Source organism: Rissa tridactyla, chromosome Z (assembly GCF_028500815.1).
Source record: "Rissa tridactyla isolate bRisTri1 chromosome Z, bRisTri1.patW.cur.20221130, whole genome shotgun sequence".
Lineage (NCBI taxonomy): Eukaryota > Metazoa > Chordata > Aves > Charadriiformes > Laridae > Rissa > Rissa tridactyla.
The window spans coordinates 44,495,856-44,513,755 of NC_071497.1; positions in this window are offsets into that span (position 1 = coordinate 44,495,856).

Genomic DNA, 17,900 nt, shown 5'->3' on the forward strand with positions numbered 1-17,900 from the left:
AACACACAGTCAATTTTTTTCAAAATATAAAACCGAGCTTGCAGAATTCAGCATCTGTAACCAATGTGGTACCACTGATATAGCAAAAATATTGTATAAATTCTAACTGGATGTCAAAATGAATAGAATTGTAACATCATAGACTAATTTGGATTGGAAGGGACTTGCAGCAATCATCTAGTTCCACCACCTTCTCAAAGCAAGGTTACTGTAATGTTAGATGAATTTATTCAAGACCTTGTCCAGAAGAGTTTTGAATGTGTACAAAGATGGAGATCATAGAATCATAGAATGGTTTGTGTTGGAAGGGACCTTAAAGATCACCTAGTTCCAACCCCCCTGCTATGGGCAGGGACACCTCCCACTAGATAGGGTTGCTCAGAGCCCCATCCAGCCTGGCCTTGAACACTTCCAGGGATGGGGCTTCCACCACCTATTCCAGGGCAACCTGTTCCAGTGTCTCACCACCCTCATGGTGAAGAAACCTTACAGGTTCTCTTGGCAGCCTTCCCCAGTGTTTTACCACCCTCATTGTGAAGATCTTTTCCATATGTTTGGCTGGAATTTCTCTTGCTGCAGGTTGCGACAATTGCCTTTTGCCCTTCTGCTGGAGACCTCTTAGAAAACTCTGACTCCATCAAAACCTCTTATTTAGTTGATGACAGCAACTTGATCCCCTTAGATTTTTCTTCTTGGATCTACACGTACACAACTCCCTTAGCCTCTTCTTGTATGTGACGTGCCTCAGCTTCCTAACCATCTTGGTTGCCCTCCCTTGGACTCTCTCCAGTTTTTCAAGATTTTTCTTACATTTGAATGCAATACTCCTGCTGTAGTCCAACAAGAGCTGAACAGAAGGGAGTAATCACTTCCCTCGGATATTTGGTTTGTGTGTGTGACATATTGTTGCTAGCTTCTGGAATGCTGGCTTATAGCTCGGAAGTTCAGGACAGATTTCTGGTCATTTTAAACTGTCATTGCTCCATTGATTACAAAATGAGTAAGAAAATTTATATGAGATGAAAAATTTCCTCTTGAAGGGATAAAACCAAATGTACTTTGATGTGTCATCAGGTACTGAACATTGAGACTATGAAATCAGTGTCAGACAGTTTTTGATGTTTTGTATATGTTGAACATTTCCTAGTCAGTGGTCTACACTTTTTCTTTCCAAGTTTCAAGGAAACTTCTCTGTAGTTAAAGGGATTAAGATAGTCACTGAAGCATTGTGTGCTGTCATCAACACAATTATATTCTCATGTACAGCCACACAAATGTAGTGACTTCCATAAAGGTCTTTCTGCTACACAAGTGTACCCATGACAGAAGATCTGCAAAATAAAAATGAAAATTTCTTTCCATGCTGATTTCACAAGCAGGAGAAGTAGGAAGATTAAACTTTAACCAGACCTCCCTAACTTACTATTGCTTTTCCAGGTAGCAGGAGTCAGGGACCAGAATCCTCTTTACTTCCAAAGGTTAATTCTTTTCAATAAGGTACTCATAATGCTACATTATTAATATATATTTTGAACAGTCATATAGTCAGACATTCATCTTTGTTGTCAGTGTTACCTAACTAAAAGTAGAACTTCTATAATTTTCATACTTAAGTCTTCATAACTAAGGCTTCTGGGGGATACACAGTAGTGCTCACTTCTTTAATCAATGGGAACTTAAGATAAAAGAGATCATCTGACTTACCATTTAATAAAATTATCTACAGTGGGCTAATGCAAGGAAATAGGATGTTTTTCTGGAAGCTTGCCAATATACGATAGCCTGGTCTAGCTTTGATTCTGGTGAAAAATGTATTTTAATTTTGAACTGATTAAATTTTGAGTCTAGAACCAATATCTCAATCATGAAATAATTTGAAATTGTTTATGAATATTGTGTCACTGGCACACTGTTAATCCTTCAGAAACAAAGAGTTTCTTTACTGTAATGTCATATATACATGCATTGCAGTTCTGACTTCCAGGAGCTAATTCTGCCATTTCTGACAGCAGTACTCTCAGTCACATTCTACGACTCAAACCCCAGAGCAGGTATGAATAGCTATTTCAGATGATAACATGTTGTTGCTTATTCGCTCTCCAGGCATGAATGTTTTATTCTGAATTCACTATCATGTTGTCAAAATTAATGTAACTTCAAAGCGATCAGATATGGTTTCTTGGAAATTTCTAAAGTATTTCCAATGTACTTTCTATGTTTCTCTAAAGTAATCCTTTACAATTACTTCAATTCTTTTCTTCCTGTTAATTTGAACACATGAAAGTATTTGAAAGAAACACAAAAGTGATGAGGGTGGTGTCAATATTCAAATCTGAAAATATCCTCTCCGGTGAGAAAGTGTATTTTTCAGGCAGTGGAATGTTGTTCAATATCTCTTGCTTTTATCACCTATAATGCTTCAACAATTATTAAATTGTGCTCACTCTTTAAATTAGAAACAACCTAAAATATTTAAAACATTGGAGTATTATTAAAATAATTAGCAGGCAAAGTGGCAAGTGAGTTGCTCATTAGACCAGACACTGAACAACTCTGTTCTCAGTCTGTAATTAAAATACAGAATAATAGGTAACTTTCTTTCAGAATAGCTTGGAAGACCCTGGGCAGCCACCACTTCCAGCATATATCACATTTCAAAAGCTCCATTTATTTATTTGGTTCAAAGACGGAGGATTTCTGTTTGCTTCCACCTTTCCTTTCTTTTGTATGTTTCCAAGGCTGCTGGCAAGATAGCAAGATAGCTGGCAAGATGTATTTGCATTTGTTTATGAAAGTCATGTCTTGAGCCTAGGAATTAAAGCAATTGTGATCTGGCTCCAACTATGAACTCTACATGGAGATTAGTGACTCTTTTAGTCTATAATAAACCAGCTGGATACTGAGATATACAAGGAATAAGCAAAGTAAGGACTCACTAATTTGACTCATGGACACTCCTGAGAACAGGGCTTCCATCAGACTTTGCTTAACTGAGGAAAAAAGAGGGCTTTGGAGGTAAAGCATTAAATAAGTGTTTTCATCTTGTGTTTCTGACTCATTGATGGTGAGTTTATGCACATAACTGACTAAAGTGTACTTACTTACATAAATTTGTGGGTTTATTTCTGTGCTTTTTTCAAATCCAGGTTTGATTTCATTTGAAATTTGATGTGTATGCAGTAGAAATGTTGGTATTTGTTGTAAAGAGAGATGGAGTTTTTGGAGGCTGCTCTGTTCACAGAGTACCTTTTCCAACAAGGCCAGGGAGAATGAAAAAATCATGCCTGAGTTTTCAGCTACTCCACTTCGCAGCAACTTGAAAACTGTTCTTAGAACAATACAATATCACATTTCCCCTATGTTTATCAGACCTCCATTTGAGAAAGAAAGGTTTATTACAACACCAGGGAGAAACACTGGGAATAGATTTCTGACTTGTAGCTGTAGGCATCAGTAGCTCATGGAGCAGCCTCAGAAGGACATGCTGAGAGAATCCTATCACAGAGTAACTTAAATCTCAACAGTTACAGTGCTGACCTGGAAGCTGTATCGCTTCAGTTCCAGGCCCGCAGCTGATTCACCTTAAAGTGCTTTTTTCCCCCCCAAACTGGAACTCCTGCAATGAAAATATTGCAATAAACCTACATCAGATATCAATTACCCAGCTATACAATAGCCTCCCGAGATGTAAAAGACTTTGATTCAAAGCCATTCCCTGGTGCAGGCTGAGGTAGGTTTTGAACCTCCTCTGATTTCCAGAAAACTGTCCTTGCCACTCATTCATAGGTCGTCAGAGGAATAGGTCATCCAATGACCAAAGTGGAACTCGGGCCTACTACCCCTCTCCCAAGCCTAACCTCCGAGAGCAATATCTTTTTACCTGCAGATGCAAAATTAACTATTTTGTCATTTTTTTTAGTCAGAATTATTCACCAGATTTCTAAATAATTCAGAGCCAACCTTCTTTTCTGTGATTAAATCATTCACCAAATAAAATTCACCTAGGTACATTAGAAAGCATAGTTCAAAATTGATGTAATTCAGAGCTATTACACAGCCATCAGCAGACTTATATTCATTTTCTCCAATGTAAATTTGATGCAGTAACTTCATGTTATGCCATTACCCCAAATCTGAAGGCCTTGCAAGGAGTAATTCTGTACTTTCCACTGATTCAAATCAGTTCTTTATCTCCTTTTTAGTGAAACAATTAAATTGCACTTCATAAATCATAACTCGCTGTTCATAAGCAAAAATGAAAGAGTGGATGTCTGCACAACATATGGAGTTATCTCACATGTAATGAACCTGATTAGAAGCAGCACTAAAAGGAAAAATTAAAAAAATGCACCCCAAAACCCCCGGTCCAGTCCCCCACATTTCTTTTAATAAAAAGTCACAAGTATATACAGTGGAAGAATTTCCACACAGACATAGAAAAAATGTTTAACTCTTCTTGCTTCCTGTTTGTACACAGAAAATAACATGCATAGACAGGCCACTATGCCTAAAATTTTCAACCATTTTTTTTTAAAATGTAAAAAATTGCAGTGAAGAAAATTTTTGTCTTCTCATGACAGAGTCTATATTTGGCTGTAATCTGCTTGAAATGTATAGTGAAATAGTTCATTGTAGAGAGTGGGGGCAAATAGTAGCTATGTTGCTATTATTTGGTGATTAAAAAAATTAAAAATATTTACATATCTATGTTCCAACTTATATTAGGATATCCCAGTTTTAAATCTTGGGACAGCAGTGAAGAGAGTGGAAGTAGAGTAATACTGATGTTCTTTATGGAAATCTCTTATTCTCAACACTGGTAGCATTCTTATGTGAAAGTGCAATAGAACTGAATCAAGATTAAGACCCTCTTCTTATAAAAACGTATATATTTATTTAATTTTATATACTCTGAATGCTCTCCTTAAACTCCTTTTGTAGAAATTGAATGGAATCTCAAGAATATTGAGGACAACCCAGAAGCTGGCAAATGCTAACTGTAGACATAGAAAACTACTGCATCAGTTGGCAATGTAAGATCAGTTAAGCAAAAGACAAGTCATTCTTAAAAATCTAGCAAAAACTGGTGAAATTCAAGAATGGAAGGAAAATAATACAAGAGAAAGGGATGAAAATTACTCATGAGGTTGAGAAGGAGCACGTGTTCAGTAAACATTTATTTTCTGCATTCAGAAAAAAAAAGGTCAATGTATTAATAAATTTTTTGAGTATATGTTCGAGTTTCTAAATAATGTTTGAGTTACTTAAAAACTTGAAAGAATCTTAAAAAGTTAAAATGTCATAACATTTAAAAAGTTAAACACTGTGACAATAAGTCTGCCTGAATTAGGGAGTTGGACGGGGTGATCTCATATACCTCAGTGTTCATTTTTCTCAAAATCACAGGGCAGTGGGAAACTTTTAGAATTTGTAGATAGGGAGGACTGACGCTGCAAAAGGTATACTAGATTATTGAAAAGGTTAGGTAGATGGTTTGTCAACCGAGAACATGGTAACTTGCAGTAGCAAGGATTATTTAGAATTCTATAAAACCTATACAACAAAAGATAGGTTTCTCAAAGACATAGATTATATTCCCCTCTATTTTCTTCCCATATGTGCTCTACTAGCTTAATAATTCAGGATTTTATTTGTTTATGTTTGATATCGATTCAAAGCAAACGTGGGAGTAGTGATACGGAATACAAAGAGTAAAGAATAAGACCTTTTGCATAATTAATGAGAATGGCTGTAGTGTTTCAGAAAAGGCCTGTCAGCCATGTATTTTTTTTCAGTGGTCACTGGATCAAAAACAAAAGAGCCACCAGGAAAAAGCTGACAGCAAAGTAATCAAAAAAAGCCACAGGCAGACACCTAGGTAAGAATGAAAAACATGTTATACGTTACCCTACTACTCTTCCAATTATCCAATATGATACTTTTGAAAAATTGTCATGTTAAAAACCTAGCACTCAGTCAATACTGGTAATGTGCTGAGGAATAGTCTTCTGTGCAATGTTTGAATTGGCTCCACAATCTGATGGGGGAGGAAAAAGCACTCACAAAATCAATGCAACCTGTATTAAAGGGATTAAAATTTGGCTAACCAATAGACCACAAAATGTAACCCATAAATGAAGACTCATCTTCCTGTTGGGGTTGTTTCTAGTTCAGACATGCAGGAATCTGTCCTCGCCCCATTGATCTTCAATACCTTTGTAAATGAACTGGAATAAAATATGGAAGCATTGCTTGTAAAATGTGCAGATGATACAAAAACTGGTGGAGGGAGAAGTAACAATGGTCATAGGTCAGTTATAAAACAAGCTTATCTGAATCATATAGGGAAGTTGGCTCACTTGATCAACATGAGGTTGAGCATTGCCAAACAGAAGGTCACACAATGTACAAAGAAAAAATGTAGACTGATTACTAGATGAGAGATAGTATCATGTAGTGCATTAACATTGGAATGACTCACTGTAGATAATCAAATAAACATGAGCTTTTTTGTACCAAGGAAAGGGTTTTCCTAGATGTGTAAACAATTCCCACAGAGATTATGGCCATGGTATGAAGTGTCCACTGTACATAAAGAAGATTACTGTCAACTCTACTTCAAAAGGGAATGTTAAGACATTGGAAAGGATTTTAGAAAGAGTCACAACAAGGTTTCAGACCAGAAAACTTGGCTGTTGAAAGACAGCTAAGAAACTCAGTATGCTTGCTGTCTGACACAACACTGACCAGTTTCAACTCCAGCTGAGTTTAGGCCTTACATGTCTTCTCCCTGCAGAGGTGAACCACTGCTCTGTAATTTTCCTGCGATGCCTGAACTCTCTTCCAGAGATCACACAATTTATTTTTACTCCTGAGTTCCAGTAGTAGTTCCCTGTTCAGCTGAGCTGGTCTTCTGCCCTGCTTGCTTTACTTAGAACAAAACAGGGGTTCTGAATACCTTGCTGTGTTCCAGACATTTGTTTTGAAGTGGAATCTCCTGTCAACTACATTAAAAATAGTTGAGGTTTGATAGTAGGAGCTTGCAAAAAAAACCAACCCTGCTTCTTTTCTCTTCTGAAAGAACCTTTTTTCCACTGTTTATAGGAGGAGCATTTGAGATTTGGCACTTAATCTCTATTATATAAACTATGTTCTACAGAGTATTTATGTATGTGTCTTCATAGATTGCTCAGCCATGTCCATTAGGGCCTGAATCCAAAACTAAAAGATATGAGTGCCTTACGTTCAGCCTACGGAAATGCCAAAGTTCTTGTGAGTTACCTATAAAGCTTTACCCAAGCACTTAGGTGCTTAAGAGGGTATAGGTACCTTTGAGTTTGATTGGGTTTTATCTCTTTTTCAAATATTGTTTGCTTACCCTATTGCATGATTCTTTAATGCAGGATGCATAAGCAGTCCCTAGAGCCAGGACTAGAAACCTAGGATGCTCACAGTTTATGGAAAAGGTATCCTCAGGGAAACAGATCTCCCTATGTTGTTAGTCTTTATGATTCCCCGAAAACTAGATTGCCTTCCAAACACTGTTTTTTAACTTCAGCAGGAGAGATGGAAGGTGCCTTCCATTCATGTTGGTCATAGAATAATGTTAGATATCTCCCTAGGACACAAGAGATGTCGTTTGAATGGCTTCAAGCTGAAGGAGATCTGGAAGGAACAATTTTCGCTTCTCAGCACTTCAACTACTACCAACTGCTACCACTGCTGCTGCCATTCTTTGAAGGCAAAAGCAAGACATTTCTCTTCTGTTTCCATCCATTTCTGTTTCCATCCTGTTTCCAGAATGGATGGTGTAATCAGATTTTGCCTGTCAATACAGGTCTTGTGCAGGGTCTCTGAAATAGTGGAATAAGAGAAACCTCAGGTACATCCCATATTTCACTGTCCCCTGTGAGCTGATTTAGACACCTCTGCTGCTCCATGTATAGATTGCTAATAGACTGCACTCTAGGGATCTGTCTTTCCCCATGTGGTCCATGAGATACGTAATGACTGACTTGACTTTGTGAATATCATTCCTTGAACTGAGCAATTAAAGGGGAAAAATGGGAGGACAAAACATTTCTATGACAGTCTTCCTTTGTGAATCTGAACCTTCATGTTACAAGGCAACGTGTACAGGCTGGATAAGAAGGAAATCCTTCTCATGCTTTTGGCAGGGCCAAAAGAAACTAAAGAGGACTTACAGTTTACAGTTTTTTACCACAAACTGAACATAGAAATTAATATAATGATTAAAAGAAAATTACCACATCATTAAGACTGTTTAGAAGCCATCTTAAAACTAATAATTTGATTATTAAATATGTAATGGTGAAGAAAGAGTATCTATGTAAATAAAATACCACAATACAAATAACCAGAAATTGCAGTTGGGAAATTAAAAAAAAAGAAATTATAGACAGCACACTCTATAAAACATAGTCAATAAATTTGCTTTACCGCTATTATTGTTAGGATATTGTAACAAACAGATGGAGGATTTAATATAATTTGGTTAGCTAATTTTAACAGGCTTGGCTACAAGTGTTAACTTATTTTTATATTTGATTTTTACACTATTCGCTGTAGCTGAATGTACATGATAAAAGCTGGAATCTGCAGACAAGTACAGCTGGTGAGATGCTGTCAGCAGAATATTATATAGCCTTAATTAGAAGAATTTAACTTCCTGTCCCACCAAAAAAAAAATTTGGGCTTGATTTATGTTTGCGCAGTTCATAGAAATTAGTGTAAGCCATAAGCTACACTACTAAGGACCTAGAATCAAAATTACTTGCAAACACATGTATCCCAGAACACTACTAGACAAGAAGAGATACCAATTAGCTGAATCAGTCGGTGCTATTAGATGCAATTTTTAAGTCTCCCTGGGAAAAAAAGTAGGCTTCTTTTTGAACGAGTACTAAACCCGCATCATTTCCGAGTCAAATTAAGGACAGTACACTACCTCAAAAATATGAGGTATTCTACAGCTTCAATTGAACCCTGCGTACCATGTACTATATTATGTGGGAAGGTTTCACTTTATGAACACTGGTAGCCAACTAGTTCTTAATTGAGAACCTATTTAGTAATATCCACCAAAATTGGCTATTAACTTCAGTTGCCCTATGATCATAATTCTTATTCATAGAAATAGAATTAATCCATAAAAATAAAATATTCTGTAATAACTATTGCAAGAGCAAGCCACTAGAAAAAGCTCTTTGACTCCACACAATGATTAGACTCATTATAACACTGAATGGAAGAAACTTCAGAGAATTTGGGCTCAAGAAACAGAGCTGCTCAATCTAGAAGATAGGGGGTGGCTATTCAGACTGTCATTAGCTGTAGTACTTCAGAGATTTTTGGTATTTGTACTAGGGTCTGAAAGAAATACAAAACTGAAAATATCGGTGCACACCAGTTATTTGCATCAAGACTGGATACAAGTTCCTCTGACCGATTCAACTTAAAAAGCAAAACATGGGAAATTTTGACATCATGGAGGGGACAGTATTCTTGCTTTACTACTGTTTTTTATTCAGTAGAAATCCTGTATTGATTTTTGACCTAAAAAAGTGAGCAAAATTGTTGATTTTCAAAATATATTTTTCTACCTGGCTGTTGTTTGAGTGACAAATAGAAGATAAAGTCTCTGCAGATTTTAGCTATACATAGCATAGATTTACAAATCTACTTAGAGCACAGTTAAGAGGTTATTTGCTTTTTCTTTTCTAGCAGATTCTCTTAAGAATTATCATTAATATTATCTGGCAGCCGTTGGAATAATAATTTCCACTAGTCAATAAAAGACATAAAAGTACTTGCAAAACTCTTGAAACTTTGCAGCATGTTAATGAAATGTTGCTTTTTTCCCATGAATAAGAAGTGAAAAATAATCTGGCGGTGACCATATTAATATATTTACTGTATTTCCTGGGGATATGACTATAATGTGTTTTATTTGGCCCAGTACTAAAGGGTTTTACTGCTTCCTTTTACTGTGAAACTCTAACATGCAGCACAGCAAGGCTGGTGTTACAGGCTGATCAAACATGTGCAAGTCAATCTTTTCATAACTAAAGAAAATAGATAAGGTGGAGCTAAGTCTTCTGGGTCTTAAAAGTGAAACTAAGGTTAAAATCAACTAGCAAGAACAGGTAGAGAGGGGAATGGTATTTAATGTGATAGATGGGAAAATGAACTGCACAATAGCTTGTTGAATACCCACTGGAAGGGCAACAGTGCATTTTTCAAGGCCACAGATTTGTTGTTTCAGTGATCAAGAAGAAATTAAATGATGTTGCAAATAGGTCTCTGGAATGGAAAAGGCAGCTATTTTTTTCAGATGGTTTCCAGAAGAAGGTAACAGAATTGAAACATGGTTTGGTTATGAGAATCTCTGCAATTAAAACTGTCCGCAGGTCGTGGGCCTGCATAGCAGGCTGAAAGGTGGTGAGGTTGGAGATGATCAGAAATAAAGGAAAGCAAAATCAGAGATGGGAGATGATTGAGACGTGCAGTCTTAAGGCAATAGCTGATCGTGAAAGGTTACCAGTAGAAATACGGGAGGAGAAATGGATATCTGAGCTACTGCCATAGAGGCTTTAGGTGAATTTATGCTCGTAGGCACACCATGTGCAGAAGTAAGAAAAGAAAGGGACCAAGCATTATATGCTATCCACAGCACATTGTAGAAGGTATGAGGAGCATTCCTTGTAGGAAGTGCTGCAGAAATAATTCAAAAAAACACAGAAGCTAGAATCAGATAAAAACAATTTGCCAGAGAAGATAAGAATACAATTATTTATTTGTTTCAATTCAGGAGAGGTCATTATAAAAATACACTGGGGAAAAAGAAAAAAAAAAGGTGTAAAATATACTGGTGTAGATCAGTGGCATTATGGTTAACTGCAGTATATTGCAGTCAAAGCCCTACTGCCTAAGGGTCTTATATTTCATTGTAGACAGTAGCTGTTTTATACATCGAGTCATCATCTTTGTAGCCATGTCCAGACAATTACAACTTGTGCATGTTCCAGTACTGTTGTGTGCCTCTACTCATTGACGGATTAAGAATTAATGCAGCCTAAAATTAAATTTTATAGACTCCATCCTAAAGATGGGAATAGATCGAAAGGATCAACAGAAAAGTTTCTTTTACTGTAAACATCACTATGTTAATTAGTGCTGTGACTTGCCAGCTGTGAGGCTGAGCTAGATGTAAGGCACCTGGCAAATTGACCTTCAGCTTTTAGCTTAACTATTGCAGAAGTGATAGTGCATGATAATCCCAGTACACTTTAAATGAATCTTGTGCAATGGAGAAAGAGCAGAATGTGAGTCTGTCATCTTTTGAAAATTATATTGACTTTTCAGACTGGATAACTAGTGAGTGATTGGTGTGAACATGAGGTCACTGAAAGTCCTTAACAAGATGAAACCAGTTCAGAGTCCCTGTCAATTGACTCTGTTCATTGACTGAGAAGAAGATATAGTACCGCAACATTTACAAAAGTCACGAGCCATATTCTACCCTTAGCTACACTCGTATAACTCTGGAATATGCAGACAGTCTCATAACACTTGAGTCATTCTAGTGCTTAATGTTTTAATTTATCCTCCCCATTTGCCCTTCATCATTTTCAGAATATTCTTCTGCAACCATAAAAGGTGGACAGCAGCCCAAAGGTCCACGTTTGCTCCAAAGTTGCCAAAAGCTAAACAGCTACTTTGTGAATCTTGTCTCTTAAAGCTAGATGCAAAGGGTAGGAATTTCTCTATTGATTTCAAAAACCTGTCCTGTCTCTTCAATACATAGCTGGAATGCCACCAAACATTTGTTTGATCCTCCTCCTTTTTAAATACGAAATTCAAATTGAATAAAATCCTAAAAACAAAGAAGAAATGTCCAAGCCATACAAAGCATGCAGTGACTTTCTATGTATAGAATATTCTCTCTTTTGTACAAGCCTCTAAAAAGAAAGGAAGGTACAGTAAATCTTTTAAATAATTTGGCTTATGTAAATGTTGTATAAATATGAAGAAGAGTATAGAAATATTGTTACCAGTGAATAACAATAATTTGTTGGGTCATTTTGTTACAGGGGACATTGTACTGCACAATATCTATACTGCAAACGGCATTTCCTTTCTGTTCTGTTACTGCCAGAGAGAAGTTAATGTAGCACAGCTTGTCCTGAAATGCCTGAATAATTATTTCAAGGCGAGGTATTGGAAGGCTAGGTCTAATAGATACTACAATTGAACTCAGTCAGAGAGCAGCTAGAGGCATTATTGATTATGCATGTGCTTCAGGGTCTTGCAGTTTGCACATCAGCACTTGCACTAAGTAATAAACCTAGAAAAGTCTTAACATATCTGTTTAAACCATCTAAGCAGAAATCATTTATTCCAGCAATTAAAAATAAATATGGTCATGAGGTTACCACAATGAAGGATATTTATTTAGTTCGGTACTTTAAGGCTTCTATTACACATTGCATTCTCAAGATGACCTCTAGCTTCTACTCATTAGATAATATCGGAGAATTTTTTATTAGAAATTGATGTTTCTTTTGCACATCAGTGCACAGTGGATAATTTGAAAAAAAAAATACATTGGTTAAAGGAATAGAGTATGCTATTAGTAGCCTTTGAACTGGGAAAACTGCCAGTCTAGCTGATGTTAATTTAGCTAGTATATAAAAGAAAGAGCCTATATCGCCACGTAAGCACTATTTATCCTACTTTTATTAGGAATTTCCTTTTCGATCTGTAGAAATTTCGACTAGTGAAATGCCTTCTCTTCACATTTAGCTTATTAGGGAATAAGCTCCTCACCATTCAGCCCACTGAGGTATTCCAAGAATCTCAACTTTTAAAGACAACACTTTTGGGAAGAATCTTCTCAGGCTAGGGAATTACTGTTTTCCTTTTTTTTTTCTTTTTTGTAAATGCACTTCCTGAAAATTACCCTAAAGCTGTTTTTCTGGTTACTGTTTTTTCCTCCTCTCCATCACAGACCATTATCTTTTGATGCAGCACACTTAGCCCTGAATTGATAGCCATTGCCTGAGTCTGCAAAGTGTAAAGTATCCCTTGAGAACTTAAGGAGCAGGACCTGAGGATCTCAGGATCTCAGGATTTCCAATGAGATGGAGGTGCATAAACTCAAGGACTTTATTTGAACAAGGAGCAGAGGGTAAAACTAAAAACTAAAACAACAGAATAGCAAATCTGTCTGGTCGCTCTAATTTTTTAGCTGATGTTGTAACCTGCAGGCAGCTGGTGATCAAGTGTGCTCCATTACAGAGGCATTCAGGGTTAGATGATCAAAATGCCTGCTATGTTAAAGTAGCTTGACAAGTCAACTTCAGGATCAGGGTACAGATATGCTAAGGGAAAAAGTCAGAGCGCAGCTCAAACCATTATTTTGTTGTTCTGATGGCTAGTATTTTATTATTTATACCACAGATTAAGTCTGAAGTTCACCACAGTCCCAAAAAGGAATTTAATTTGCACCCTCAAAATCAAAATGCACTAAATGGTTTGAAACTTTTACACCTGTTTCTTCACTCGATCTAAGATATTTTCAGCTGTCTCACAGGTGTCTTCTTTATTCCCTTCTTCCAACTATTGCACAGGCTGTCCCCAAAACCCAAAGTCTCTTTTTTCCTACATAGCCAAATAAAAGACAGATGAGTAGTGGGATTCCAGGGAAATGTGCTGGCTTGTCACTTGAAAGAGGTCTGTTAGAAGAGAGATCACAGATGTAGGTTCCATCTTGCCATAAATGAGGAAATGGAGTGGAGGATAGTCAGGGAGGAACTGAACATGGATTTGTTAGGAATAGAATGAATTAAAAGTAAAGCATTCACTTCAGAACATATTTCCACAAAGTGAAGGTGTTAGCTGTGCCTTTTTTGTTATGGGTTGAGTTTTTGCTCCCTTTTGGTCAGGGCTACAGGAAATTCCTAAATAGCACTGATGCTGGCAGGTTCCTGGCAACAGGAAAGAGAATGTATTTGGGACACAGACCCTTAAAAAACCTGGGGCATGACAGGAACAACAGTCTTCTACAGTGGTTGTGTTTGTATCTTAGACACTTTCTGTGACAGAACTTTCATGGCATACAGTACAACCCAGGACATTTAAACCCTTTGACCATAATTTTGCCATAGCCTTGAAATAAGGCTTTTCAAGACTGGGTGGGAATTTGATAGAATTGGTAGATTGTTGGGCATGTAACAAAAAAATTCCAAAACCAAATGCTGTAGATAATCATCATTGCCTGATGCCAGAGTTCAGCCCAACTGTTTGAAGACTAGGAACAGTAACATTATGTCTGTTACCAGAGACTATGTAATCTTTAAAAAGCTTGTTACAAACATTAATTAAATCTGACTGTATGTGTTTGTGATATTTAAATATTGTGGTCCCATGTGAAAGGATTAGCTGACACAAAGAAGTGAAGGGCTTGACTTTCAAAGGTACAAAGAAGCCTAAAACACAGGTTGTCTCTTTAGTGTGAGTTTGACACGTGCCTAATTACTTTTAGTGCCATTGAGGCCCCAAGGAAGCTTTTGAAAATCCCATTTGGCACCATAAGTACTTAGATAGTTTTGACAGTCTGGCTTCCTGTGACTTGACTAGTGATGTACCAAGTCAGAGGTAGTCAGATTGGGGTAAGTCTGTCTCAGTGCAGCTGCACTGATAATGCTCCCTAGCATGCCTAGAGATAAGCTGTACCTTTTCAAAGGCTGATATTGGCCTGAATTGTGCCACAGAGAGTAGCTCAATTAGGCTCAGCGCAGCTACCCATAGGCTGCATCTACATGATAACTTAGACCATATTTTAATTTCAAGAAATGCTTGAAGCATTTGACATTAAAAAAAGTCTCAAACCTGCCTTTCTAGCATGTTCACTGGAATGACATTGTCATTCATACAGTAGTCCTGACTTGAGTTTGGGCTATGAGTGTGTTTCTTCGTGTGAATATAGTAAGACTTAATTTGTTACAGGCCATGAAGCAAGCAGCTGCCAACGAGCCCTCCTTTCTGTTCCTCTGCCACATCAACCCTGCCCCGCAGCCCTTGCAAAGGAGTGCCATTGTCATGTACTCAAACCCATTGAATCTTTTGTCTGAGATCTTGTTATGCTAAAATATGTTTTGTGCAACTGTAAGTACGTGATCCCTTCTGCTCTCAAAAGCCCCATCAGCTTTTTGAGAAAAGCAGGCATGCAGGTAGACTGTAAATACTGGAATATCACGGGCCATCTGTAGTAGCTTAATGCAGAATTGCCGTGCTTGATCCGCTGCTTGCAGAGCTTGTCTACAAAGTAGTTCTACCCCAGACACTTGCATCTCTGCAGGCAGGGCAGCACGGCTGCCCCATGGGGTGCAAATATCCTCAATGTAGTGAAGACGTCTATGATAAGAGCCAGAAACTGAATTCCCGAGTCTTTTCTTCGGTTTCTACGATTTCTGCATCAGAAAAAAAAAAAAGAAAAAAAAAAGATAAAAAAACCCAAACAAACCAAAAAACAAACACAAAACCTCTGAGCACTGTTCAACTGTGAATTAAAGAAGGGGGAGGACAGCTCTTGATTAACATTTTAGCAGAGCTTTAGGACAACATTTTATACATTCTGTGCTATCCAGCTGGAATCTGTTCGGTGTGCCCCCAAATCAGCTTGATAACAAGCTCATAACAATTTGTTGATAGCAGACTGGCTGATTCATAAGCTGCTTGTCACCATTTCATAAGTGATATATGAGTCACAGATTTAAATAAATTCAATATAAGAAAAAATGGGGAGCCAATAAATCTGACTATTGCTTACGAATCTAGCCCAAGATCTCCTGCACTGTCATTCTGCTTTTTCACATTTTGCTAAGATCATCTTTTTAGAATTTACTCTATATGCAAAACCAGCAGTGCAAGCAAGATGGTAATCGGAGCATAAAACAGAGACACATGCACTCTCCTATGTACTAATAAGTTAGTGGGGGTGGGAGGAAAAGAAATAGGAAATAGAACAGGCCTCAGATAATGCCAGAATGACAGAAGTGATGTAATGCTCAAATTACAGTCCTTTGAAGTAGGCTCTGGGTGAACTAAATACCTAGCACATGGCAAAAAATGTGTGGCAACTGTTGTGGTAGAATTTGTCTTGATTAAGGCTCCATATGAAAAGATAAATCTTCCTAAGTAGGAATAGGAGTTCAATGAATTGAAGCCAAATATTCAGCATGCCATTTGAGTTCAGGAAGTGAACAAAACATGAGTTTGCATAATGTATTAGAAACCACTGTATCTGAAAATAAGATATAGCTGCTGCTAAACTTACAGTTTAAGTTTTAAAAAATAAAAATCCTATTTATTCAGAGTGTGGTCTTAGCATCACTAAAATGTATCAAGATCTTTCTGCCACTTTGCAAGGCCTGGGTTGTGTTTCGGACACCATTTGTATCATCCCTAGCTAGAATACACTAGCACTGTGGGGGCACAGCAGAGAATGAAGCTTCAGAAGTGGCTTTAGTATGAATTGACTTGCTCTTGCTGGCTTTGCAAAGGGTCAAAACCTGCTTCTCTTGACTGTATCTTATAGATGGGTTAATCCTATGTGAGTAAAGAACTTAACCAAGAATACTTCATGTGAAGTAGGTATGTGTAAACCCTCTAATTACAAAAGAAAAACAAAACTGAAAAACCCCAGACAAACAGAAACCCCACAGTGACTCATGTATATACCTTGAACAGCAGGACCAAAGCTGCAAACCTGCTGCAAACCTGTTGCCTATGAACCACAGAGGAACAGATTTTATGTTTAATATCCACAATGTACACCAACTGATATGACTATTTTTCCTATTACCTGGAGGATTTTTATCTAATAACTGCATCAACACTTTGTAGCTGGTAATTACATACATAATAGGGGATCTGGGGCTAGTCATAGAACAGTCAGTGGAGTAGGCAAGTAGAGCTGGATTTACCCTGTCACTGCCTGTAGGTCTTGACACTTCTTCCAGAGAACTCATTTTTTGTGTTGATGTAATTCATGGACCCTGGGCCCTTTCCAATTTTTTATGAATGAGTGATTGTACTCCCACCCGCTCTTCAGATTCATCTGTCAGGTGATCTGATTTTAATAAAAAAAGTTCTGAATCTTTGTTTGTTAATAGTATTGGAGGCACTTGGTTGTTGAGATGCATGAATTCAAAATTAACATGCTGCTGTTCATTTCCAACAAACTGCATATGTTAGTTCTGTATATGTATATATTTGGTGCCTTAAAACATAAATTTGTCATTGAGGGAAACAAGCAAATATAAATAAATGATCTTTCACAGGGTTTTGGGGTCTTTTGTAGTCACATTTTTGCAAGTTTGTAAATTTTATACTCTAAACCAAGGGAGGACACTGAAGTAGAGCATTTGTTAAAATACACTAGTAAACGAAGATTTGAATTTTGGCTAATTCAGAATGTGCAGGGTGCAACTTTTTGCTGGTGTAAATCAGCACAATTCCATTTAATTTGGTAGAGTCACCAAATTTGAAATGCCTAGTAATATAGCCTTACATTTTTAATTATTTGGGGATCCTGCTCCTCCATACTTAGGACAAGGCTAAAAGTCTAGCATACTGTTTACAGGGCTACATCTAACATGGGTGGAGAGGAGATGTGATTGTGATCCAGAGCAGTCAAGAAACGCTGGGTTGGTGAAAAATTAGTATATAAGGTGGCTTTGATTTTGCATCTTAACCTATGCATTAGGTTAAGAATTAAGAGATGTTCTAAAGATTTCCATTCTATTGTGCCTGAAAACTTCAGAGAACATGGGAAATGTGAAGAAGATCCAAAAGAGAAAGCACACACTATTCAT